Consider the following 27914-nt stretch of genomic DNA (forward strand, 5'->3'; position numbering starts at 1 on the left):
CACCTTTTATACCTTCATCCTGGGTAAAGAACATAAACTACGGCATGACAGCGTCACGACATAGTCTAATGTCTAACATATCCATGATAACAGATATGTAATAAATCTCTTATTGCCACATCTGCATTGACGCTCCTGTGGTCATGTGCCTGCAATAACATATTTGTTATGACGTTCCTGCAATGCTGCACCTCACTTGTGCTAACGTTTAGTAATCCCTTCATGCTGAGCAGGATTGTTGTAGATCCACAAACTATCCTGGGAGCATGGAAGGAATACACCCTAGATAGAACCAGTTCACTGCATGGTATCATGCACACACACATATAAATACTCATTCCTAGAGGCAGCTTATTGACATTTTTGGAAGATTGAAGAAAACCAGAGAAGCCAGAGGAAACCCACACACCCACAGATAGAACTTGTACGTGAATGGGCAATAAGCTCAGGGCCAAACCAAGGAGACCCCAGATTTACAGGCATAGATAATGTATTTGTAATTATTAAGATTCAATTACTTGCCATGTACTTTACAGCACAGTTAAAATTATTATTATTATTTTGCATATAAAGCACATGGTCAGCCAGAATACAGCACCCCTGAAGCAGATAGGGTTATGCACCTTGCTAAAGGACTCAACTGTGGCAACTTGACTGTGCTGAGGCTTGAACCCATTCTGATCAGTAACCCAGGACATACAGACTTAACCATATGAGCCACCACTCCTTTACGTATCTTTAATTGGTGGCACACTGGCCTCACACCCCAGGGTTAAGGGTTTGATTCCTGCCTCGGATAAGTGTGCGTGAAGTTTGCATGGTCTTTCTATGCTTTGTGAGTTTCCTCTGGGTACTCTGGTTTCCTCCCACAGCCCAAAGACATGAACATTGGGTTAATTCCCGAAACGCTTGTACTGTAGTGTGTGTGTGTGTGTGTGTGTGTGCGTGTGTGCACCCTGTGATTGATTGGTACCCTGTCAGAATAAGCAGCATAGAAGATGAAGATGAAGTATCTGCAATTTTTTTTCTAGAATATTAGCTCTAATGGCATATGACTTGCATCTGGAACTGTTAAGTACTATTACAAGCTTGCTAGTGTGACTCATGACTGTTGAGCTCATGATATGACTGTTTTGGGTTTTTATATCTAAAAACCTGTGTAATGTTTTCGAGACACTAAACAATCACTTCTAGGTTCAGTTGTGATTATATACAATAAACCGAAACACAGCTGCACATTATCATTTGAGACTATTGTTTGGACAGTAGTAGGAGCAGTAGCAGTGGCTAGGTGGTTGTCTTATTCGCTTGCGCGCGCCGCCCCCTTTGTAGCACGGCCCTGGTGACGTCACCAGCGGAGAGTGTTGCGCGCAGGGAGCGAGCTGATGGCACACACACACACACACACACAGGAGTAGACTGTAAAGCTGTGAGAAACTGACACACAACCGGACTGGCGCTACATTTACAGCACACGGACAGGGCTGTTCTGAGCGCTCTCCCGCCCCCCTCGCTTCTGGACGTGACTGTGAGGAGCCGCTCCACGGTAAGCGCCGGCGGAATCTCAGATGGAGTTTCGGGGTTTGCTAAAGTTGCCTGCGCTGCTTTAGAGTCGAGACGAGGCAAATATGGTGCTCGGTGTCATTTGCTTCAGTGTTGTTTGGGCTTTAAGTGAAAGGAAGGTGCAAGTAAACAAATATTTCCAAATAAGCGCCGAGTTGTTTACAGTTTATCACTTTGTCGCTCCGGTTTGGGGCTTTTTGTTGTTGGTTTCGTGCAGAATTAACGTTAGCGCTTGACAACAGGACGTGTAGAAATGTGTCGTTTAGAAATAAACCGGTCTTCGAAAGTGAGTAGAATACAGTATTGTTGTGCTCAGGGCTTTTCCTGTGTATCGGTGCAGATTCTCTGCTTGTCCGACTCTTTTACTGCTCACACACATCACAGCTGAAAAGAAATGATTGTTTCCCCGAACGACCAGTAGCCTTTTGTCACACACACACACACACACACACGCTGATTTGCTCTGCGCCAGTTTCCCTGTCTCTGTGTGTGTGTGTATGCGTGCGCGCTCGCTCTCGCGCGCGCGTTTGTTTGTATATGATAGAGCGATGTAGAGTGTGTGAGAGTAAATATATATTTGCAGTCTGTTTACTTCTGTTGTTATTTTGACTTGTTTCTGAGCTTTGGTAATAACAATGTCCATATTTGTCACGACAATAAAGCAAGCTTTGAATCTTAGAGAACACGTCGGGTAAAAACGCTTTCCAGTTTCCCTCTCTGTCTCTGTAGCTGAACTATCTGCATATGGCAGCCTGGAGAGATTTCACTAAATACAAAGCTGTCCAGTGACACCGGCTGTTCTTCCTAAAAGTACCTGAAACTTCAGCATTGTGTTCCAGGTTACAAATATAAAAGAGCTGCAACAATACTGTACATGCATGTAATCTTATTATTCAGGCTGTATTGTCAAAGTTAGGTGTTGTGTAGCTACTGTATATGTGAGGGGATTACGAGGGAAATAACGAAAGAACACAAAACTAAACCAAAAAAAGTAATGCAATGCAAAAGTTTACAGGTTGTTGAAATCGCACATGTTGGTAGAGTAATGTTTTTCTCCGAGCCGAGGTCTGAGTTTCATGTTTGTGTTCAGGTTCAGATCTGATGGTCTTTTATATTTGCCTGTATTTGTATGGAATACAAACAACAATGTTTAATAAATCTTTATTTGCACAGTGTTTGGCTGTAAATGAATGTGAAAGGACTCTGGTTGCTCTGTCATACTGAGCTCTCAGTTCAGGTATCGTACATGCCCTCACCTCGGACTGCCGAGAATATGTTTCCTCAAACTACCAGTTTTTTGTCTCATAGTGGTGCTTCACATTACTGCTTTTTGTTATTGCTACTGTTTCAGAACATATGAGACAAACTGGTTTTAAATTTCCCGCAGGAAGAATAAACATTTGTTCATTTATTTTTGAAGTTTCGTTTTTTATAGTTTACGTTAAAAGTTTTTTTTGAGTAAGCCATGCTCTGTTGCTTTCAGTTTTGTTTCTTTTACACACTCTGTCCATACACAGTAAACTATTACATTGATTGGCTGTGTAGCCGCACCCACCATGAGAGAAAAAGATTACAAGATTACACTAGATTACTGGTAAATTAATTATTCTCATTTACCAGAAAAGCATCAAGGTCCATATATAATTGTCACTTGGTCCGAATCTGAACCGGGGTCCGCCATTTAGTGATGCCTGCTCTATACAAAGATACTACTCATCATAGTGATCCATTTGTGTCATCGTTGAACAACTCTCAAATCTTTTTTGAAAATCCTCTTTGCTGCAGTTGATGGTTTCTCACTGTGTGGTTTGTCTTCAGTGCTGGTTTCACCTTCTTTCAACTTTTTCGTCAATCTGTGTGCAATGCTCTGATCATTGGTGTCATCTCCGTAAGACAGTAGAATAAGATTAACCTCGACAAAGAGGTTTCAAGTGCTGGTTTCAACAGTGCAATATGCATGGCTTGTGATGAAGACTATGCTAAACAGTATGTTTGTGTATAGAGGAAGAATTATTCTATTATTAGGTGCAATTTGTGTCAGTTAATAAAAAAGTTATTCCCACTCTTGCATTACTTTCGGTGCCGCCATTGTATTATCCCTATATTTATTAAGGCGCACTAAACTCTTCGTGTATTCTTATCGCAAGCAAGGCTATGTTCATACATCAGGGAAAATTGACACAATTGATGATTTTTCCTCAGATAATATCTAATTTAGAAAATAAAATTACAGTTATTTCTCTGTGAGCTATGTCAGCAATGGCTATGCAAGTGGCCCAAATCAAATGTTTTTGCTTACATGTGATTCAGATTTTTTCAGTGTGAACTCTATATATCACATGGAACCTGTTCATTCTAATGCAATTATTATTTGAGCATTCTTCATATATGGTCTAAATCAGATACAGATCTGATTATTTAAAGTGCAACCTTAGTCTGAGCAGACATATCGGAATTCATGTACATTTTAAGTCAATCCAACTTGATACTTGTCATAATTTCATTCTAGGAATGATGGAGAATGACATTGAATGAGGATTCAGTAAAAAGATAGTGAGGTAATGGACATTGTAAACTTTTAGAGTGATGTTGCTATGCAAGCAAATTAGAAAGCACTTATCGTAATTGCCCTATAAATTAAGAGATATCAAAAGAAATGTTTAAATGCAGCCAAGGGACAACGTGGCTGCTGTGACAATGTAAAATGTAATGTTTTAAATTTGAATTTAGAGAAACCAAGGACATGAGCCAAAGAAGTCAGTGAATAACTTACTATTGTACAATGTTCACAATCTTGAATGTTTAACAGCGTGATTTGTTCAGACTGATGTCAGATACAGGTAATATTAAAAACAAAAAATGAACAGCCCCCAACCCCATTAAAAAAATCTGATTTTGTAAGTAAATCTGACCTGGGCCTTATTTGCCGACAGTGTGATTGTAGACTAAATTGTACTGAACTGTTGCTTCTGAAACCCTATTGTTATGGTCACACAGCAGGCAAAATTGGCCCAAATCTGATTTTTTTGTTAGGCTGTTCACACTCTTTTTTTTAGTGTGGTCTCTTTATGTTAATCTGAAGAGATTTGGCTCCTTAACCGACCCAAATGGGAAAAGGATCGATTTGTTGTCTTGAGGCTTGTGTTGAGCCTTGCTGTAATAAGGGCACACGATACAGCCACTTCTTTAGTTTGTCTTGTAGAGTTCTCTGAATTTGCTTTCAGATCTGTCAAAGGAGTGTGAACTTGGCTTTAACAGGAGCAGTTGTGTTATCTGCCTTCTAATTTTGCCTATCCAGCTACATCGTCCCGTATGTTTCTAAGGTTTCTTTACCTGACAATCCCATCACTAAAATCTTTCTTTAGTGTTATCCTCCAGATTCCCAATCTCAGTAGCATGAAATTATAATGAATGCTGAGTTTCTTCAATGTACATGTCACATGAATTTCTTTCATATCACATTCTTTTTGATTTAAAGTTTGATCTTAAAACCATCCAGAGGAAGGATACATGGCCGAAATCTCCATCTTTTTTCTTAATTTTATAGGTAATTAAAGTAAAAAACACTATAAATCTAGTCTTTTATATGTGATTTGGTCATTTATTTATTTGTAGTAAGGAAATGTCATATAGATCTGATGTGTTAAATTGTGGTTTAGATTTGACTCATCATTTTAATAAACTCCATAAAAAATGCCTCAGTCGGCCAATGACCAGAATATAACGATTTTTAGAGTGATTGGTTATGATCAGTCATTCTCACATGTAAACTGCAGCCATCTGTAGCCAGGAGTCTAAGTTACAGCTTGGCTGTGCTTTTGGGTAGGTTTATACAGTTGATGCCTTAATAATGTGTTAATAATCTAGGCTAACTGGTTAATAAATGACTTTAGGTACTGTTGTGCATTGAGCTGCTTCCCTGGTACTTTAGATGCCTTCCTCTTCTGTCTTTTTCTTCCCTTTTCTAAACACACTCTCAGACATCCTTGCATTATAGTAATTGAATTTTAAACCAGTTAGGATATCACCTGCCTGACTTATGTGCTGTTAGTAAATCGAATAGTGCACCACTTTGGAGGCAGTAATCGTAGGTTTATAAGGAAACTTAATTTCTAGACTTGGTCGAGCTGACCTGCTTATCTATTTCAATGCTCTTTCAAGAATCCTCTGTGGGTTTTTTTGTGCTTTTTTTAATGCGAGAGTTGCCTTTGCTGCATTCACTTGAAATTTAATACATCACAGTCTTATGAAGAAAAATTTATATTTTTTTGACACAGCATTAAGCAGCGCTTTGCTTGCATTGCAGTTTTACTCATATTTTTAGATGTCACTTAGGTTGAATGTTCTTGCCCAATCATTTAATGTACAAACTAAAGACCATGAGTTCCAGCAGCAGTGCAAAATATACTTATTAATGCTCATAAGGTTTCCAGTACTCCCCTTAAAAGGGAACAAATATGTATGACACTGCTAGAGACCACTGCACAATACTGCTATCTAAACATTATACAGTAATCGTTTATCTGTCTCAACTTGGAGTAAATAGTGTTATTCTGTGTATTGTGCTATATCCTAACACTAAGCTTTTGGCTCAGGGCAATACGCTACATACTGTATACACTGTATAATTTCTTTACATTAGCTTTTGAAAGTTTTTTTCACCTTAAGAATAGATGATTTTTTTTAGTTACTGGAATAACTAGGAAGCAAATGTTAGGTAATACTATTAGAAACAATGTGCACACCTGGCTGCTCTTAGGAAAGGCAACTGCAATATGGTATGTGGATTGTAAATGCGAACAGAAACACAGACTCAGCATTAGCTCACATACTGACTCAATAAACATAAATTATTACTGGATTGAGCAGTTCCAGCTATAACAACTGAGTGACAGATAATTTCAGTTTCACGTCATGGGTCCACCTTTGGCTGGGCAAAACCAACATTGTTGTTAGCTTCAGTTGTTGTATGTGGTAATGTTTTTACTTGTTTCTCACCATGTGATATATATATATACAGTATATACACAGTACAGGCCAAGAGTTTCTTCTCTGAATGAGACCTTCTTATTCAATGTGTTGTCTTTATTTTCATGACAATTTACATTGGTAAATTCTCACTGAAGGCATCAAAACTATGAATAAATGCATGTGGAGTTATGTACTTAACAAAAAAATGTGAAATAACTGAAAACATGTTTTATATTCTAGTTTCTTCAAAATAGCCACCCTTTGCTCTAATTACTGCTTTGCGTTCTCTCGATGAGCTTTAAGAGGTAGTCACCTAAAATGGTTTTCACTTCACAGGTGTGTCTTATCAGGGTTATTTAGTGGAATTTCTTGCTTTATTAATGGGGTTGGGACCATCAGTTGTGTTGTACAGAAGTCAGGTTACTACACAGCCGACAGCCCTATTGGACAACTGTTAAAATTCATATTATGGCAATAACCAATCAGCTAACTAAAGAAAAACGAGTGGCCATCATTACTTTCAGAAATGAAGGTCAGTCAGTCCGGAAAATTGCAAAAACTTTGTGTCCTCAAGTGGAGTCGCAAAAACCATCGAGCGCTACAACGAAACTGGCACACATGAGGACTGACCCAGGAAAGGAAGACCAAGAGTACCTTATATATATATATATTCTTTTCTCTATCTTAGGCATCTTGATAATACTTGCCTTCTCATCGTCATCATCATCATCATGCTTTGTTTGCATATTATTAGCTGATACTGTGGAAATGGGTGCAAGTTGTTGTACATCATGCTCAATGTATAAGTTACTTCCAGGATTATTTCATACACCTTGTTAAGAGGTACTTTAAAAACTTTTGCACCTATCTCATGTGGATTTCCCAGACTATTTTTGAGAGAATCAATATGAGCAGTAAAGCTGTGAATCATAGCTAAACTGGTGATTTGATTCAATCCAATTCAATAGCACTAATGTTTGTTTGATTTGTCTTAAGCAACTATATTTCCCACAAACTTTAAAAGTATTACAAAGCTACTAAAAGTATTTACTATGTATATCAGTAGGTTACCATATTGCACAAATTGTCCATAAACTCAAAAGTAAAGGAAGAATCACTCCTTCACCCTGTCATTCTCTAAACTGCTTACACTGGAATGGGGTAAAATTTGGAGACCCCATTTAGCCCTGTCATACCCTGTGTCTCTTTGGACTGTGAGAAGAAGCCTTTCAAGCATGGGGAGAACAAACTCCACCCACACAGATCCGAGGTGGGAGTCGAACTCTTGACCGTGGAAGTGTGATGCTACAGTGCGAAACACTATGGCACTAAGTCGCCGAAGAGAATTCCATATTTGAGAGATTGCCTCATTAATTTAAAAGGCATGAATTGAAAACTGACCCATTGATTTAATTCAGTGAAGTAATCAACAAAAGAGCACTTAAATAACATAACCAATTAAATTGCACAGCACTAGTGGACAGGATTTTTGTTTTTAAATAGGCGTTCTCTAAGCCACACTAGCAAATGGGAACATGCTGTGAAATCATGATCATGAGTCAGATAAATTGTGTTTAATGCATGTGCCGGACATCTTACCACTAGCATTTAAATCTTACAGATCATAATGAGGTTTCTTTTCTAAATGTTTTCACAGAACTGACAAAAGCAAGTATTACTAACCTGTTCGTAAGAAGGTTACGGAAAAAGATGGTGTCGACCCTGTAATTATGAATGACTGAGTGTTTTGTTATGAACATTGACATTGTGACATGAAGCACAATGCTATAAGAAATGAAAACGAAAATGAAAGTGTTTCTGATTTTGTGAATATTAACAGTGGATGAGGTGACAGGACATACAAATTCACAATCATTGACACACGTTACACCAAAACACAACCTTTTAGTGCTTTAAAGGAATCAGTTTTAGATTTATAGGCTTAAGCCTGTTTGCATAAAATCTTTAAATTGAGTTTTTCCTAATTTCTGTGTAATCAAATTATAAAATGCTCAAACTGTAAGTAGAATACAGTATGTGTACCTAAGACATGAGTTTCAGTTCAGAATGTCGGTGGATTTCCAAATTATATAGGGAATGTCAAAATTGATGCCACATGTGAAGGGGTTTCCCAGGCTTGTATATCTGAGGTTATTTCTACAAATCCTCTTACAGTAGTGAAAAGCTTGCAGAATCTTTCTAGGAACAGGAAGGCTCTGTGTAAAAAAATGACTGAAATGGCAGAATCAGACTGGATATACTCTGCTCCCTGTGTAAAATTAATCCAGTGTGAATAGGGCTTTAGTGATTTAAGAGTCCTTTGAATTTTCTCTGTCTTAGGACATGCTTTGTGAATTATTCCTAGTATTTAGGATTACCACACAGTTTTATTTTAAACAAAAATTCTTCTCCTATGTTGGGCATTTTGGACAAAATGGTTTGCTTACACACTGAAATGATGCATTGTCAATTTTGAAATCATGAGGTTCTCTCATTTCCAGTGCCATTGTAAACTTTTGTAATTACTGTTAATTTAGTCAACACCACATCAGAATAAGTATTTTTAAAGTTAGTTAAGATTTTTTTTTTTAAGATAGCTTAGAATATAGAATGAAATGTCAGAGCTCTAAGCTTCCTCAACTTGACTATCACGCATAAAGTTAAAAAATGGCAGATCGACACAATGAATTGTCAAAGGAAAATCCCACGTAATAAATTAACGTATATGTCTATAAATGAGTGTATAACCTACTATCATTAACTAACTATTATTTTCTTGTGAATTAAAGTGGGCATAGAGAAAACACTAAAATATGCAGGGCAGTGGTTTTTCAGGGGTAAGGTTGAGAACTACTGATGTAAATGATAAAGGACACACACCTGACAATTGTGTACCACTGTGAGCCGACTTTAGATATATATATTATCTATATAGATAAATAGATAATTCTCATTAGTAAGCCTTTTTTCTCTGCCCTTCAAAGAGCAGCTTTAGACCCCCAAATTATAATTTTTTTTATTCAACTTCTATACTACATATCCTGTACAGGGTTGTAGGGTGGCATTGAGACTATCCCAGCCCCCCATGAGGCAAGGTACACTTCATGTGCAGGTGCGACTTCATCACAGGGCACACACAAATAGTGTTGGGTACCAAAAACCGGTACCAATACGGCACCAGTACCTATATAATCCGGATGTACCGGACCGAAACAAAACAGTTCCATTTCAGTGCCTGTCGATTGAATGTCGCAGTTGTAGTAAGCATCAGATTTATCAACCACATGATCGCTAGTAAAATTTAAATACTGCATTCATTGGTTGTCGAAAATGATCGGAAAAATAAATTATTTCCATATTTAGAAAAATCTTGAGAACTTCGGGAAAGCTTTGATAATACGAATTTAAAACATTGTTGCAGTAATTTTACTGTCCATTTTATTTTTGTGGATAAAAATTTTATTAGATTAGATAAAAAAATTAAAAGCACAAATCATCAGGAAATAAGACCATCCGAGATGCGCGTGAATGCAGCAACTAACGTTACATTAGCTTTGACGGCAGCAGGCGGTCTACCGCTATCTTAGCTTGCTAAATTAAATAACTTTTGTTAAAATGCCTAAAACTAAACTGACGAAAATGTGGTTATATTTCACAAGAAAGGATTCTGACACCGCGACGTGCAGCATCGGTGTGGATGAACCCCAGCCTTGGTCATACCAACCGTCGCAAAAAGGAGTCCACAGATTATAATGACGACAGCAGCCTTTCCGCAGGATAGTCGTAGGCTAATGTAATGTTAATTACAAAATGCAAATCTTGCATTCATGCTAACAAATGGTCAAACGATTTGTAAAATACTAATGTAACATGGATTCTGTTTAATAATTATGGCTTTTCAGCTAGTACTAGTAGTACTACAACAGTGATCCCATGTACCATTGCAAAGAATGTGCAGGGCATGCAGTAAGTCAGAAAAGGTGTCGTATTTTGCCAGAAAAGGCAAATATAGTGAAATTTCTGTGAAAGAATTGCTAAAATTTGAGGCGGTTTAGTTATTGTAGTTGAGTTAGGCGGCTTATGTTTTGTTGTTGTTTTTTGTATTTACTTATATATATTCATATATACTTTAAACTTTTAATATATTGTTCAATTTTAAGCATTCAGTTTTTTGTTCAATAAAAATGTGTTCTTGTGTCATCCACCATCATTTTGTGGCTTTTGTAAAGTTTCGGTTCAGGCACCGTTTTGGCACCGGTACCATTTTAAAAGTATCGATTTGGCGCCGGTATCGAAAAAAACCCAAACGATACCCAACCCTACACACAAACAGACACGGCAGACAATTTGGGAATGCCAGTTAACCTAATCTGTGTCTATGGACTGGGAGGAAACCCCCCAAGCACAGAGAGAACATGCAAACTCTTCATTTCAACCTAAATTACTAAAATACCATTTTTAAATTTTAAGTAATTATAAAAATATTTTATGCTGCTGCTTATTCTTAGTTCTAGATTTTAACTCAGTTTTTAGTTACTTTTTTCAGTTATTTTAATTTTTACATTATTTAAACAAATCCTTTTAAAAGGACACTAGACAGATAAATAAATAAATAGATAAATTTACATTAAATGTAAGCCTCTTTCAAGTAAACCAGACTCTTGCTGTTGGTCTAAATCGTAAGCCTGTTGTTCTTTGGCTTTGTACACTCATATCCAGGACCTTTGTGTACCAGCCACTAAGTTAGAGACAAAGAGCTGCTCAGTCTTTTCACTTGCTTTCTGTAGGGTTCTTTACTCCCTAGCCGGTCTCCTGGACCGACTGCATTGTTCGCACAGGTTCAGCCGCACCCATGATATACAGGGTTAATTCTAAGGGCAGGCACATTAACTATGATCCCGAATAAAAACAGCCTGACGGAAACGCTCGCTTGAAATTCTGTCTGCTTTCACACCCCTTATGTTTATCAAGTGGTTTGGATTTAGGTAGAAGAAAGGACAGTGAAAACCAAGAAATACCGAACTTGGGTCAAAAATGTTGAATTAGCATGCCTCCTTAGACATGATTCGTATAAAATTATAGTGTGTGTGTGCTGATAACCATATCCAACTGTGAAATTTGCAAGGCTAGTGTTTTGCGTGTCTTGCAGATAGCTTACTCAAATCTCTCCATGACGAGATCCCTCAGCACCATGACCTAAATATACTTTATCCTTGCTATAAATGGGCTTAATTACAGTCTTCATAGACTTGGCCATGTCTTACAACTATACAGCCAAACCCCAGATAGTTTGTGGTTTGGATCTTTGGTAAATATATTGATGTATCACATGGTAGCATTTAAATGGCCTTTTATTTTGCTGCATGGAGGACTGAAGAAATTCAATTGGATAATACACACAAACAGATCCTAAGTGTTTCTGCTTTTTCTTTTCTTAAATGATGTAGATACAGAGATGAGCTGGCTGTTACAATTTACTATTCTGTTCTTACTCTCGTTATTGTTGTCTAGGGAAATAGGAAGCTGGCATAAGAAATAAAATTACTGATTACTAATGGGGAACGAAATGTGCGAAGTAATGAAGCCAGCTTGAGATGTAAAATGAACATTAGCAAATTTTAGTGGAGAAGTCACATCGCCACACCCAATTGCTCTTTAGTTACAGTGGAAAGAAAAAAATAATAATTAAAGAAACAATGGGTACAAAATAATGTACAAACATTTCAATGATAAACTCAATAGTGAGAGCTGTTTCAATGATAAACAAACAAGCAGAGCTTAGAGAAAATAAATTAATAAAACAAAACACGTTCTAACTTTAATTAGAGCCAATCTAATCTAACAAAAATGAAAGAAAACAAATCTTGGGCCAGAATGCCCACTAACTAAGTAAACATAAATACAAATATTAGCTCCCGCTCCTAACTAGTGTTTTCATACAGACATGTGCTCTACGTGTTGCTTTGTGTAGGCACTCAGACATATTAACCTTGCCTCAGCACCGTGAGTTGGAAATAAGCTCAGCAATTTGCTCTCACATGAGAAAGTGTGAATCGACACACAGTGCAGTTGAACAAAAAAGTGCCTAAAGAAAACTGAGCATGAGTACAAACTAGCGTCTCATAACCGCCACAACATTGGAAAAGATAGGCTGCGTGACACATCGCCATAAACATGTAAAAGGACGAAAGAAGCCTCGCTCTCATGCTTCACCTCCGCCCTCTTGTACTAGGCTGGGGACGTCTCATTGGTTCCGAAAAGGAATCGTCATCACGCTGGCAATGGAGATTGACATGAATGTTGTCCAATCCCAGGACCTGCAAGAAGTAAGAACCAAGAACACAAAAGAAATCCCAAAACACTACGAAAAGTAACATTGACTGTAGTTGATTGGGTAATTGTATGGAACATTGTATGTGTTAAACCAACCGTTGTTTATTAGCGTTTCACAGGCAGTTCACGTGCACAGCTTGTTTGTGCACGGAGAGGTGGGGTTATTCATAGACATGAGATACAGGGGCTGTGGAAATCCATGCTTTGTTTGCAAGAAAATAATATTTTACCATTTTTGTAAAAAAAAAAAAAAAAGGAAATTAATATACGTCAGTCAGTGTTAATGCTATGATGGTACACCAAAAATAAATCAGTGTATGGAAAACCCTGTTTGTACCACTAGGACCTTTTAAATAAAACTTAAAACAGGTGGCATCATCAGAGTAAGAAGCCCCAAGTTGTCAGCCGAATAATAAACCATCTCATCCAATAGATCATAGAAACGATGACAGTTACGACCTGTAACAGGCATTAGGCATGCTGCTGATTCATCATGTTTCCAGTAAGAACTGAGATTCAAGTTGAAGAAAATGTTTGAAGAAAATAATTTCCATTTCAACATGCTTTAGCTGCTATAATAATTTAGGAAAAGCACAGTGTTGTTGTTTTCTACATGAGCACTTATTTTCCAGCTCTCACGACTCATTGCCTGATTTACGAGCCAGATTTTTACCAGTGATGTAAATAATGTTGTTCTTGTGTTGTGAGTAGTTGTGCAAATAATTGTCCCTCTGTTCCTGAACCTTTGCATGTACGCATGGAAGTGGATGACTGTTAAAGGGATCTTTATTCCCAGTGCATTGCTGTTTATCCACATCAGCAGAAACTGCAGGATGTTCCCTGTGAGTTCTTGTTAAAAAAGAAAGTCTTACAGAACTGCATGTTCTAAGATATCTTTTTTTTCCAACTGAGATGTTTTTCAGTCTTGTTGAAAGTACTGAGAAAAGTTGAAAAGTCCTCTGAATAATTTTCTCACAATACAAGTGGGTCATCAAGTTCTCGTTTTAGACAGTTTACCATTAATGAGCTCTGCGACCTCAAGTTTCTCACGCCAAAGCTTAGGATTAATGAATTATTAATCACTAAATTATAGATCATGGCACATCATTTTGATAAAAAATAAAAAGTGGCAAAAACAGAACTGAAGTGCAATTACCAGATGTTTCTGGGGGGGGGGGGGGGGGGGGGGGAATGAGTAACCCCACTCATACTTCAAGTAAGGCCTACTTCTTACACTCATGCAGGCAAAGGCAAAAATGCAAAATACATGCAGTAATCATGGAGTGCATAGTAATATACACTCAGCATCCACTTTATTTGCTACACTTGCACATTCATGCAGTTGTCTAATCAGCCAATTATGTGGCAGCAGTGCAGTGCAATAAACCAAAAACTGTAATCTCTGTGACTTTAACCAAGGCATTCATGTTGGTGCCAGATGGGTTGGTTTGAGTGTTTTAGACACTGCTGATCTTCTGGAATCTGTCTCTAGTATATACCCTGAAAGATGCAAAAAGGTAAAAAAAAAAAAAAGAAAAAGTGGTTAAAATCACCTAGCTTATAGAAGAGGTTAAGGAAAATGTCCAGATTGGTTTGAGTTGCCAGGAAGGATATAGTAACTAAAATAATCACTTTCACTTTAACCTGTGGGAGGGTGGCTTCTCAGCATGCATAAAACAGCAACCATGAGATGGATGTTCCTTTTCCAGATTTAGCAATCTTGTGCCCATAATGGCCTTAGATTCCTTTTATTGGCTGACAGGATTGGAACGTGATGTGGTCCTCGATTTTATAGGCAATCCTTCTCAAGGTTTGATGATTTCCGCATGCTAAGGTGCTTTCCTGCTCACCACCGTTTTAAAGAGGGATGTTTAAGCCTGCAGACATGCACATGCAGTTTTTTTAGTTGTTCTTTTGCACCATTTTCTTTAGCAAAAGAAGTGTTAGTGCTGTGTAAAATCCCAAGAGATCTGCAGTGTCAGGAAATACCCAAACCAGCCTATCTGGTACCAACAAACATGATGGAGTTAAAGTCACAGGTGTTTTCCCTATTCTGATATTTTGATCTGTATCTGCCTGATTTTGTGCATTGTCCTGCTGACACTAGAGAGCAGCTTCATTTGACAACGGGCCTGGAGACCAATCTAATTGGTTTAGAGACATTTCTTAGACACATTTTTATCTAAAATCAGAGGGATCGTATGTATTGGTGTGTTATGTAATTATATCTCTTTTTGTTATCTTGCACATTTGATTATTTTAATTTATACATAATTACTTTGTTGTAATAGTGTATTGTGTGCTTTGGTATGTATCAAAAAAATTGTCTGGGTGAGTTTTTGATTTTGAGATACATGGGTTAGGCACAAATCTTTTAGCAAAGTGGCGCACTGAGACATATTGGAGAATGGGCTACGGTGTACCCGGTGGAAATACAAGCAATGGCAGGGATTATCTCAGACGACCACATCACAGCTAGAATACACTGCTTCTGTTTGGATTTTCCGTGTGGTTTGTATTTGTGCTTTGAGAGAAAACAGCAGCTACATCAGGAGTTATTTCACTGCAAAGCAGATTTTGTTTCCACAAGACACACATTATTTGAACCCCAAAATAAATAGTCCTCATTATGTTCACATATGCAGAATAGTGCTGAATCATCAGGACAGATAGTTCATTTCAAACCCTGATGTACAAGACCTTTTACTGATATAGTAAGGGAACTGTGTTGCATGTTATTCATTGCATATGATTGATTCTTTTAATAAAATAAATTTTTTTGTTTGTTAACTTTCTGATGTGTTAACACTTATTTGACTTTTTGAATTTTAATGGTCAGTGCCTTATAGGGGCAGAGGTGTCTCGAATGGTTAAGGATGTGGTTTGCTGATTTTAAGTTTGGGTTCAAGCTATTTTAAGTTTAAGCCAAAGCACCTTTAAGCTCTGCTCCATGGGTGCTGTATCCTGACTGACCCTGTGCTCTGACCCAAGCTTCCTAACTGGGCTATAAACTAGTTACTGTATAAAAAAGTTATAAAAATAACTGAATTCTGATCTTCACGATTTCTTCTTCTTTTCACTGTCGTGGAAATCTCTAGTATGAAAAGTCAGTTTGATTTCAGTATACGTTAGTGTGCAGTTCTGTGTCCATTCCCAACTCTTTATTGACTTTAGTATGATTGTAATAGGTTATTTACTTATTTAGTTTCAATCAAAAATGTCAGAATAACTGGGGCTGTTTAGGTGGTTGTTTAGCTGAAGTTTGTGTAGTCGAGTTTCATAAACCCTTTTCATTATTTTTTTTATTTGTTGTGAAGAAAATACGTCGATTTATTACATTTTATTTGCACATTAGTATGACATTCCTGAATGCTGTGAAAAAATGAGCAGGTACCCTAACAGCTACTACAGTAGTAGTAATATAATGAGTAGTGCTGTCAATCAATTAAAATTTTTTATCTAATTGATCACAGACATAGACTGTGATTACTCACGTTAAACATGCGAATATCACACACAGTCGGGTAACCATGCTGCAATATACAGGAAGCCGTGTCAAGGCTCACACTTGGTTATGTGATTAATTTGCATAAAAAAATAGTTATGTGTTGAAAATTTCTAGATTAATCACACGCGTCAACAGGTTAATATTAACAGCCCTAATGATGAGTATATAAAATATTATAAAAGGCCATTACCGTGGGCGACACACCAGACAGTTACTTCTCTTTTACCATATAAAGTGACTTGGGTATTAATTCATTCAGCTGTTATAAACACCTTAAAAGAGCTTATTATAAGGCAATTAAGGTTCTTTCATAGGCTTGCACCCTCTCTTAACTGCATGGCTGGTTTTAAATTTCCTTTCTGAAATGGCTGTTGGATTTGGACCGTGTGGCAGGAGTCTGGGGGATGAAATTCAATACCAGCCCACAGAGATCCAGAGCAGGCCAGGCTGTAGGAGCTCTGTCTTTCTGCTCCATCTCCCCTGCTGATAGAACAAAAAACCCTGAACCAAACTCAGCTAGATTCATACAAATATGGTGCCCTTAATCCATGCCCAAAGCCTAACTCTGTAGATATGCGTGTGTACGTAGTCTTGAGAGAAAGGGAAATATTTCATATAAAATATTCTAAAATGCTAAAATATGTCATTTTGGGTTAAATTTATTCTTTTGCAATCTCTGAGTGGGGAAGGAGATAGGAAGATCCAAACTAGAGAGCAGTAATTACCATGTGCAGTGGAATAAATAGAAACAAAGAATAATTGTGAAAATTATGTCACTGGCAAAGTAAGAGAGGAAACATTATGTAAATGAGGTTTTTGTGTGTTAATTGTTTTGTTTTGATATTGTGAGTGACATACTCCTCTGTAGACTCTGGGCCTCATTTGGCCTTTTGGATTTGAATAGATTTATTTGTAAATTATTTGTAGAAGTATTAAAAATTTGCATGAAAAATTCGTTATTCTTGAATTTTTTGTATCATACTTGGGTGTAAACTTTAAACAGCAGACTAACTAAAGTAATCTTTGACCTGATGAATTTCAAATCATATTCATACATTTGCATCAGTTACGGCAGTTTTATATATGATTTGTACTGCCAAGTTTAAAAGGCTTATTTGTTCACATTTACAGCATTGAGGATAGAAGGATATAAAAATAATAAGTAATGCTGAATAAAATTATGTGAAACCCAGTCAGTTTATATTGTTGGCGTACAAAAGGAAAGCCAACCAACATAAACCCAAAAGAATTTATTACAACAGAAACGCTGCTGTACAAATGTCTTATCTGACGGGAGGATTTAAAACAGGTCACACTTATCATACCATATTTAAACAGCCGATACCTCATATTTTCCAGCTTGTAATTTGGCATGATATTTTCTGTTACCTTGTCATGGCTGTGCAACACTTCACACCCAGTGAAGTCAGCTGAGACACCTGAAGCAATTTATTAATACCAGTTCCTTCTAATGTACTTAATGTGCCTGATTACCTGTGTACAGTGAAGAGTAGATTTTTTTCCTTCTTATATTTAGTTTTGGTTTTCCCATACTGAATTTATACATAATTCACTTTCTCTGTTATTTGTCTCTAGACTTTGACATTTTAGGTGCTAATTTTATTGGCATAGAAGTGAGTCAAAACAACATCCTCTTCTGCCTTTATTCCTTTTCTTTGTTTGTTTACTACATTTCCTGTTCCCAGCTCTCTGTGGTTGACATTTTACATTTAGTTTTGTTGGCATCACTAAATGTTAATCAGCTTTCTTGGGAACAAACTTTGAACTTGTACTTTGTGAATAAAATTATCATGTTGAGTGTAAAGAAAATCAGCATTTCCCAAAGTTTCCTTAATCTTGCAGAAATTTTAGACACAACTTTACTGGAAGGTTGTTAAATGAGGCCTTTTCATGACATCAGGTACGAAAGTTTTCACTGCCTGCGAGAAGAGGAAAAGGTAAAATGAGATGAGATGGAAACATTGTGTATTCCCTGCTACAGTCTTCAGTCAGTATCCCCAAGGGTTCATTCGCTTCAGTTTTGATTTTGCTAGCTAATTTCGTTAAGAGAGTGGCCTTCCTGTCTTTCCTCTCCCAAGAGCTCTTACTAGGAAGGCCAGAACTGCCTGGTGAATGTATAACGTTAGTATAAAAAAAAAAAAAAAACACCATTATTGCAAATTTAATTAAAAAATTATTCTGTAGCTCTCTCCCAGTTTTTGCTCAGGTTTCTTGTTTCTCAGATTTCAGGCACAGGGAGCAAGTCATAAAGAAAGAAATGTAGGTAATAGTTAGGTGTGTTTGTACAGTGAGACTGAAACATAATATAATCTACCTGACTCCTTCCCTTTAAAGTAACCTTTGAACATGGGCGAGGTTATGATTACAAGATTACTGTTACTGTGCAATAGTTTCTATGGAAACCACCCTATTACACCCTTGCAGTGGTTCTTCATTGACGCAGTGCCATTGCTTGACCCACACCTTTTTGTGACTCTGAGGAAAGTGCCCACCATGTTTTTTTTTTATTCTGCCTTTTGGTTATCATGTATTCCTTTCATTCTCAGCTCCTCTAGCATGTCTCTACTATGTGGCCTGTCAGTTGTGTTGTAATTTAGGGAAGGTTGTGAACTCATCACAGTGTTTCAGACATCTCAGATTTGAGCTGCAGTGTGCTGAATAAGAATTGTTGGCTCAGACCTAGACATGCTTAAGTCCTACCAATTATCTGAGAAAAGGTGACTGTCAGCAACCAGCTAATGAGCATGTGCTTTAGTGTTCTTCACAGGGAGTGTGTGTTCTACGTATGACAGAATGTATTGTGTATTGTCTGCATGATGTGAATTTTTCCAGCTAAATGATGCATAAAAGTAAAAGTGAGAGCAGGATCTTGTCACTTAGCGCTACGGACCAAGGCCCGACTATACAAGTGGATGCTTTATTCCATTCAATTCATTTTAACATACTTTACAGGAATGAAACTTATGGATGCACTGTACTTTAAAAAATTCTTAGCCACCCTATGTTTTTTACTACAAACCTTTCTATTTTTTTTATTACTTTATGATTGAGTCCATACAAAAACAGTATTCCATTATAAAATTTAAAAGTTAAATTAAACTATTTGTATGCCAGAGAGCAGCATATATACAAAAAACAAAAAGGAAGTGCCTGGGTTTTGCTTGCAAAAAAAGAAGCAGGTACAACAGTCAATGTCTGAAGAACTAAAGCACTGTGGGTGGTGTCTGCAGATTGCTCAGTAAAACCTAATGACTAATTTCCTTATAAAACTGAATAATTACTTTTGTTTCATTAATTATAGTTTACTGGAATTTAGTTTTTTTTTTTTTAAATCCTTGGTCTACAGCATTTTTTTGCATGTTCCTAAGCCTTTTGCACATTTATACCTTTATACATTTGTGTGTGTGTGTGTGTGTGTGTGTGTGTGTGTGTGTGTGTGTGTGTGCTTTCTATTGTCTGTGATTTTTTTGTTATAAACATCTATAATAGGCACCCCAAAATCAGAAATCATTAGATGGATCTGAGGTAGACATGGAGCAATAAGTTTCTTTTCAGTTTCGCATAATTTCCCCAGATATCAGTAGTATCAGATATTAGGGAATTGTGTTTTTGCCCTTTTTGATTAAAACAAATGCTGTGTGGTTTATACAGTGGGGCAAAAAAGTATTTAGTCAGCCACCAATTGTACAAGTTCTGAGAGACAAAATAAGAAAAATAAATCCAGAAAATCACATTGTAGGATTTTTAAAGAATTTATTTGCAAATTGTGGTGGAAAATAAGTATTTGTTATATAGCCTTAGTTGGCAATGACGGAGGTCAAATGTTTTCTGTAAGTCTTCACAAGGTTTTCACACACCGTTGCTGGTACTTTGGCCCATTCCTGTTGATGTTTTGGGGCTGTCGTTGGGCAACACAGACTTTTAACTCCCTCTAAAGATTTTCTATGGGGTTGAGATCTGGAGACTGGCTAGGCCACTCCAGGAGCTTGAAATGCTTCTTATGAAGCCACTCCTTCGTTGCCAGGGCGGTGTGTTTGGGATCATTGTCATGCTGAAAGACCCAGCCATGTTTCATTTTTAATGCCCTTGCTGATGGAAGGAGGTTTTCACTCAAACTTTCACGATACATGGCCCTATTCATTCTTTCCTCTACACGGATCAGTCGTCCTGGTCCCTTTGCAGAAAAACAGCCCCAAAGCATGATGTTTCCACCCGCACAGGTCTGTGAGAGCCAGAAATCTTGCTTGTTTGTAGGTGACTAAATTATTTTCCACAATAATTTGCAAATAAATTCTTTAAAAAACCTACAATGTGATTTTTCCGATTTTCTTATTTTGTCTCTCATAGTTAAAGTATGATGAAAATGACAGGCCTTTTTAAGTGGGAAAACTTGCACAATTGATGTCTGACTAATGCCCCACTGTACATCATATACAGTGTAAATCCTTTTCATCTAATTATAGGGCTGCAACAACTAATCGATAAAATCGATAATTATCGATAATGAAATTCGTTGTCAACGAATGCCGTTATCGATTAGTTGGGCTGCTTACGTCACTGAGGAGCGCGACCCCAAGATGCACAAATACACACAGATACACAGCCGCTCGCGCAATGGGGGTTACAGAAGCGCCGGCAGGAAAAAGTGCGCCCACGAGTCCTCCAAGGTTTGATAGCAATTTACATTAAACGCCTCTAAGTAGACGGTAACCTGCATGTCATGCACGAACACTTAAAGAGAAAATATGTTGGTGTTACGGATGGCGAAACGTCAGCAGGGTCAGTAAAAACTGTATCTCTTCATCGTGTAAAAGTTGTATAGTTTAAGTGCTTTTGTTTAAACTGTTTGCTAACTTCAGGACAGTCGCGCGCTAGATCTGTTCACGTGCTACTCGCTAGCATCACATTGCGCAATCACCTCATGAGCAATAGTGATTAGTTAAATGGCGCTACTTTAGATTATCTTAAATTACACTGTGTGAAAAACAGTAGAATTAGTAGTAGATTGTTGTGGTTTTCAGCGAATGCAAATAACAGTATATTTGTGACTGTTAGCTTTTTGCATTTCTACAGTTTTTTTATAGTCCACTACAAAGTTAACTTGTAATTAACTGTGGTTTTACTTATGCATACATCATTTTATTGCACAAAATTACATTATTTTAGCTGTTTATATCTTATCAACTGAATAGATCAGTGTATTTTTTAAACTATATTATATATTTATACTGTATATATTATATACTACATTTCATTTAAGGTTTAAAATAGGGATGCACCGAAATGAAAATTCTGGGCCGAAAAAGAACAATTGGCAACAATTTCGGCTTTTATTTTCGGCGCTTTCTTACGTTTCGGCCGAAACCGATAATGCTATTTCGGCCGAAAATTTTCGGCTGCCGAAATTTCGGTGCATCCCTAGTTTAAAATGTCAAAATTAAAGATTATTAAACTCTATATGTGGCTTTTGCATTTTTAAAAGTTTATTTTTATATATAAATAATACCCTGATTTATGTTTTTTTTATCGTTATAAGCAAAATATCAAATTAAAGAAGTGGTTAGGTTTTATCCGATTAATCGATTAATCGAAAACATAATCGCCCAACTAATCGATTATCAAAATAATCGTTAGTTGCAGCCCTATCTAATTATTACCCTTTAAGTACAAATTTAGTTTTTCCATACAGTGAGTAGTGTGTTACGATCATGTTAGAGGTGTCTTTATAGAAGAAAAATACACATAACTGCCAGAAACCAACACCAACTTAGCAGAAACAGCTTTTAAAAAGCACTATGAGACGGGCTTTTCCCATTGATCAGATATTATTCCAGACCCACTCTGCAACAAACACCCTTTCTTTTTCACATTATCATGTGGAGGACAGCATATGCTGATGAAGCTGCTGGGGTATGTTGGACAGGTGCCATCCTAGCCTTGCACTCCAAGGTGTTTTGGCAGGTCTGTGCTGGGTTTATTAAGACAAGCTTTCACAGCTTTCCTTGTTTTCTTACTTAGTGCCTTAATTTGGCTGGTTTGTTTGTACAACAAGGAATAAGACATGCTATAATATTATACCCAAAAATGTGCAAGCATATATTTTTTTAATGCTTGAAATGCAGTACAGAGCTGCAGCCCATTTTAATAGGAAAAAAATACCATTGTGTTTGCCAGCACTGTGAAAGAAAACATCACCTCAGATGGTAATTATAGAATAGAGGCTAGACATGGAAGGATTGATCGCTCTGTATCTCTGTGTATTGGGAGCGGTTAGAATGCTGAGAACCCGAGGGCTGATGGAGTTGCGAGAACTCCTCTATTTCTTCTGTGCGAGTGACCTGAGCTGAACCTGCTGTGTTGAGATCAGAGACTTGGGCTCTTGCCAGCTCTGTTTGCTTATGCTATGTGATCCAGTGCTTCAGAGGTACACATATAAATCTACACACTTTGCTCTGTGTCTCCTTTTCACCCTACTGTACCTTTAGTGGCAATGAGACCTGACCAAAGTTAAAAGCAGTCACTGAGCCAGCCACAGGGCATGATGATTACCGCTGTGCCCTGAGCTTCCACCTTTTTACTAACACACTCAGCCTCTAGCACATTAAAGCCCAGACCTCTCTGATGACTGTAATACAGCCATTATTTGCACAGGAAGTGATATGCTCTCTGACCTCTCTATTTCCTGCACAAGCATGTGTTTGTCTATTTGGTCAAATGTCACATTCCATGTGGACTTGGCAGCTAATGCACATATTGTTCCAGTGCGAGTCGTCTACTTTCACTCCCAGCAAATTTCCTGTTCATCTGATCTTTTACAACTGATTTGGCATGTGTTCTTTACGTGATTTGAGATCATTGTAAAATTAAATTCTATATGATTTTATACCAGAACATGCACTGTATGATCAAAAGTTTGTGGCCACTTGACCATAACATTCATATATGGCTATTCTTTAAACTGTACTATACATTACAATTTACCTTCAGTTAAACTCAGAGCCCCCAACACGTCCCAGTGCCTCATGCACAAAGCAAGCTTCATGAAGACATTTGGGTAGATCTGCTCTATTGCCCTGCGCATAGTCTTGACCTAAACCCCACTAAATACTTTTAGAATAATTTGGAATAGGTGATATGGTTAGGTGTCCACATACTTTTGCCTAATCAGTAAATCTTAACCAAAACGTTATTTCAGCTTGCTACTGATGGAAATAATTGTGTGCCCTAAAACCACCAGCAGATTATCGTACCGTCTTGGGGGCAACATTAACTCATCTGAGTTAAACTGTAATTACAGTTATTAAAGCTGTGGTTTTGACTAACGCACTAACATTTTCCCCATATTGGTCAGCGCATTCTCGTAAGAAGTAACATATTGAATTTTCTCGAATTTATTAGGCAGTAGAGCTGTATGGAGGAAGTTGCCTCGTTCCATTTGTATGTAATTTTTCAAGTCAAATCAGTTTCATTTAACTAACAAGGAAAGGAGAACAGAGCAAGCAAAGATGGTGAGAAAACGAAAAGCGAATCAAAAAGGTATCCATTTTCCAATTCTCATAAATACCGCATATCCTCCCTTCCCACTCTTACTATGCTGCCGTTGTTTAATAATGACGTAATGTGCAGGAAGATAGAGATGGAAAATAAGATGGTAAACTCAGGCCAGAAAACTGGGGATAGAATGCAGAGTTTGGGAAAAGAAAATACACACTAATCAGAGAATAAGTGAACGACTTGGGCTCTGTGTGAAAGGGGATATAAAAATAGATCATATCTACATGAAGTACATAGATGTGACAAGAAGAGGGGAGTGTTTCTGCTTACTCAGCAGAACTACAGTGCAGTACCTTATTGGCGCAATTGGTGTGTTTGGACACGCTGCCAGATTGAACCCTGTAGGAGGCAAGAACACGTTCTGCTTTTGTTGCTCAGCCTCTAATTCCTTGTTCAGTGAAGTGCTGCAATTAATTATTGTTATGTAATTAAATAATATAAGGTCTGCATTCTAAACGAAATATTATCCCAAATGCTCTAATTTGGAATTTAGTTTCTCAGTTATTATTTAGTTTATTTTTCTTGTTTAGGAGGAGGGATGAAAGTAGTTTTAAATTCTTACCAGTAGTTAAAATGCAAGGGGAATAAACCATGAAGGTGGTGGACAGTCCTGTAAATCTCGTAAATTTCTTTTTCCCGTCTTATTCCGCTTTTGAATAGCCTTAGTTAACTAACTGTTCTTGAGGGGGAATAAAGCACTTTTGGGGTTGACTCCCAAATACTGTAACAGGGAAGTATAGTGTGCTATGTAGGGTGTAGTTTCTTTGTTTCACGTAGTGCCCTGTTCAGGTGTTAAAGAGGGATTTTGAGAGCCCAAGATGCCTTGTGTTGTCAGCTTTGTTGCTAGCATTAGCCATGAAAAAAAACATGAAGTGAGTCAAGAACCTGGCAGCACATAGGTGGAAACTTGCGCTCATGTTAACTAGAAATAATGAAAGTTCACCATCACAATGAAACACAACATGGGTGGTTTTAAGGCAGTTACTAAGGGGACATCATGTTATGTAAGATGACAATGTTATCATATCTGTTTTCTTGCTGAAAGTGATTCCATGACTGGTTTTGAATGTGGATTTCGGCAGGCAGCTGCTCAAGCTTCTTTCCAGTATTGTGAACAGTAAGTCCCCGACTTAATAATACTCAAGTTACAAATTTCCGCAAAATCAGGCCACGAATCTACAAACATTCGTAGATGCGAACAAATTGCAGAAGTAGCTTACTTGTATTGAAAAAAAAATACACCCTGAAAATATTGTATATAATTGTAAATATAGGTATCTGGTGCACCGCAGTGTCTCAGTGAATGTATATAATGTCCAATGTTTGGTTTATTGTGTGTGGGGGGTTTGGGAGAAATTAGTTGGCCCCACTGGTTTTAATGAATCAGTCCGGAGCATGATGATAAAAAATGGCTGTCCTATAAAGCTGTCCTAATGGTGAATAAACCCTAATTTCGGAAAATCCTCAACGTGAGTTTAAAGTCTAAAACAGCTCTGAGACAAAATGGTGTCCATTCAAGCACTCAGTAAACACCATGTAGCCGTTGTCCTTCCCCCAACTGGTCACTGGGATTCCCCTTGTGATTTAAAGGTGCAGTCCCACAAGAGTATAATGCAGAACCAAAACACCAAACCTGTGGGTATTTTTTTTTATTTATTTTATTTTTTTTAATAATACTATACATTGTATATTTGTGTTAACGGTGTATAAGAATCACTTTGTTGGACTTACAAACATATCCGACTTACGAACACGCTCTCGGAACGGAGCTAATTCTTAAGTCGGGAAATTAATGTACTGTCTCTGAATCTTTCAGTGGTATGCGGTTCTGTACTGGCCTGCTTTCATTCATGCTTAGTAGACAGCTAAAACTGCTAATACTGTAGGTGAATTACCTGTAGGATAACTGGTTAAATAATTGGGTACAGTCATGCTTCAGGGGCTCTGCACTACTCACTAATGGTTTATAACCCAAGGAAACAAATTAAATTCAGGGCCACTGTATTCAATCTGCCACTACTGAGCTCTTTAAGTAAGATATTAGCCTTTATCGCATTAGTGTTATTTAACTGAGTTAATATCTGCATTACATTACACTGTCTAACTAAAAGTTAATGGACAACCTGACCCATCATACCCATATGTACTTTTTGAAGCATACCATTCCAGACATAGTCCCTATTTTCTGCTATAATACCTAGACTCTTGTAGTAAATATTTTCACTAGATTTTGGATCATGGCCATGTGCATTTTCCCATTTAGCCACAAGAGCATCAGTGAGGTCATGGACTGATATTAAGTAAGAAAGATGGGCAAGCAATCAACTGTCCTGTTTATTCTTGATGTATTCACTGGGGTGGACATCAGGGCACTAACGTTCTTTCACACCAACCTTGGCAGATCATTTCATCATGGACCCTTCTGTAGTGCACCAGGGCATTGTCATGCTGGAACACGTTTGAGCCAACTTAGTTGCAGTGAACAAAAATGTGATGCTATGGCATAGGGAAACAATTGAGTTCCTCCAACTTTATGGCAATAGATTGGGGAAGAATCTCATATGAGTGTGATATTCGGGTGTCTGTATACTTTTGGTCACTGTGTCATTAATCTATAACACATTTTTATACATTTTGATTCTATACAATTTGAATCTAGATCTGAACTTCTAGTGGACTTTCTGTGCCCTGAGTGCTGTTCCTATTTGTGCTATATATATATGTGTGTGTGTGTTTGTGTGTGTGTGTGTGTGTGTGTGTGTGTGTGTGCGTGTGTGTGTGTTAACTGAGAATGTTCTTCAAAGGGAGTTATTCAGCACGCTGAGCAGAACGAGCTCGATGGAACAAACGCAAGGTGAAGGTCACACTCAATGTGAGACAGCCGGTAAGCTGAGGGGTGTTTACTCACTGTTCAACTTGCCTCTCATATATAGCATATAATCCATCCTGCATCCTGTCACTATGACTATAGATATATATTTAGTACTGTAGTTTATGTTGTCATACCATTTGTCCCGTGTAAGTAAATAAATAAATAGCTTTTGGCATGTTTCTCTGCAGCGTTGCAGTTCCCCGGTCAGCTTATTAAAGAAATTATGCACATGTCTGTTTACTGCCTTGGGTTAAGCCTGGCAAGCTCCAGCTAGAATTCACTGTCTAAATCATAAAGGAGAGAAACATGCAGACATCCATATGGGCCTCTCAGAAAATTTCCTTTTCTTAGCCTAGGAGAAAGGATTAAGAAGATCAGGATTTTTCTCCATGTTGTCTGTCATGAAAGAGCTGTATTTCAGAGGAGAGAAAAAAGGACTATGCACATACATCTCTCAGGGGATTATGGTGGCTGTCATGTGCTGAAATTTATTTGGCCTAAAACTATGTAGAGCAGTGTGTGTAATTTCAGCTACAATGCCTATACATGGCCGTAAGGGAAATGCTACATTAATGAATGAATGAATGAAGGAAATCCTGGTAGATATGCTTACATATCCTGTTTAGCACACAAATAACTAATAGTGTAGCTTTGCAGCGAAAATCAACACACAGGCATTTTCCATTCCAGTTGTTTTAGAAAATGTTGTGTAAAATGCATAATAGATTTTGGTGCAGTAAGTTTGAAGGTCGAATGATTTTTAGCAAAGCAGGAAAGGGAGACTCTAAAATTGTGTATGTGTTGTTGTGTCCCATGAGTGATCACAATCTGACACTGTTCTGTGCTAGAGAGAAATGTAGATTCTAATTGAATTGTTTGAGTTACGCCACCTCGACTTTGCAATCTGTTTACATTTACACAGATGTTAAGATGCTAATCAAATCCAAATTATGTGCATGAAAGCAGTGCTGTTTAGTGTTGTCGCCCTAAAAAACTAGTCAGTCACCATCCATTGATCAAATGTATAAAAAGATCAAGATGCTAATAACCTATATTATACAATATATAAAGGAATCCAGGAAGTAGTACAAT

The 27914-nt window shown here is 37.5% G+C and overlaps 1 protein-coding gene across 1 annotated transcript in view; it reads left to right on the forward strand.

Annotated features, from left to right (window-relative positions):
* The first annotated feature begins 1393 nt into the window (after nt 1-1393).
* Nucleotides 1394-27914, forward strand: part of nck2a (NCK adaptor protein 2a) — a 45620-nt gene continuing 19099 nt past the window's right edge. Inside the window, exon 1 of the mRNA XM_053495820.1 lies at nt 1394-1546. The gene's annotated coding sequence lies outside the window, so the exon portion shown is untranslated. The remainder of the gene's footprint in view (nt 1547-27914) is intronic.

This window comes from Clarias gariepinus, chromosome 5 (genome assembly GCF_024256425.1).
Source record: "Clarias gariepinus isolate MV-2021 ecotype Netherlands chromosome 5, CGAR_prim_01v2, whole genome shotgun sequence".
NCBI classification, from domain to species: domain Eukaryota; kingdom Metazoa; phylum Chordata; class Actinopteri; order Siluriformes; family Clariidae; genus Clarias; species Clarias gariepinus.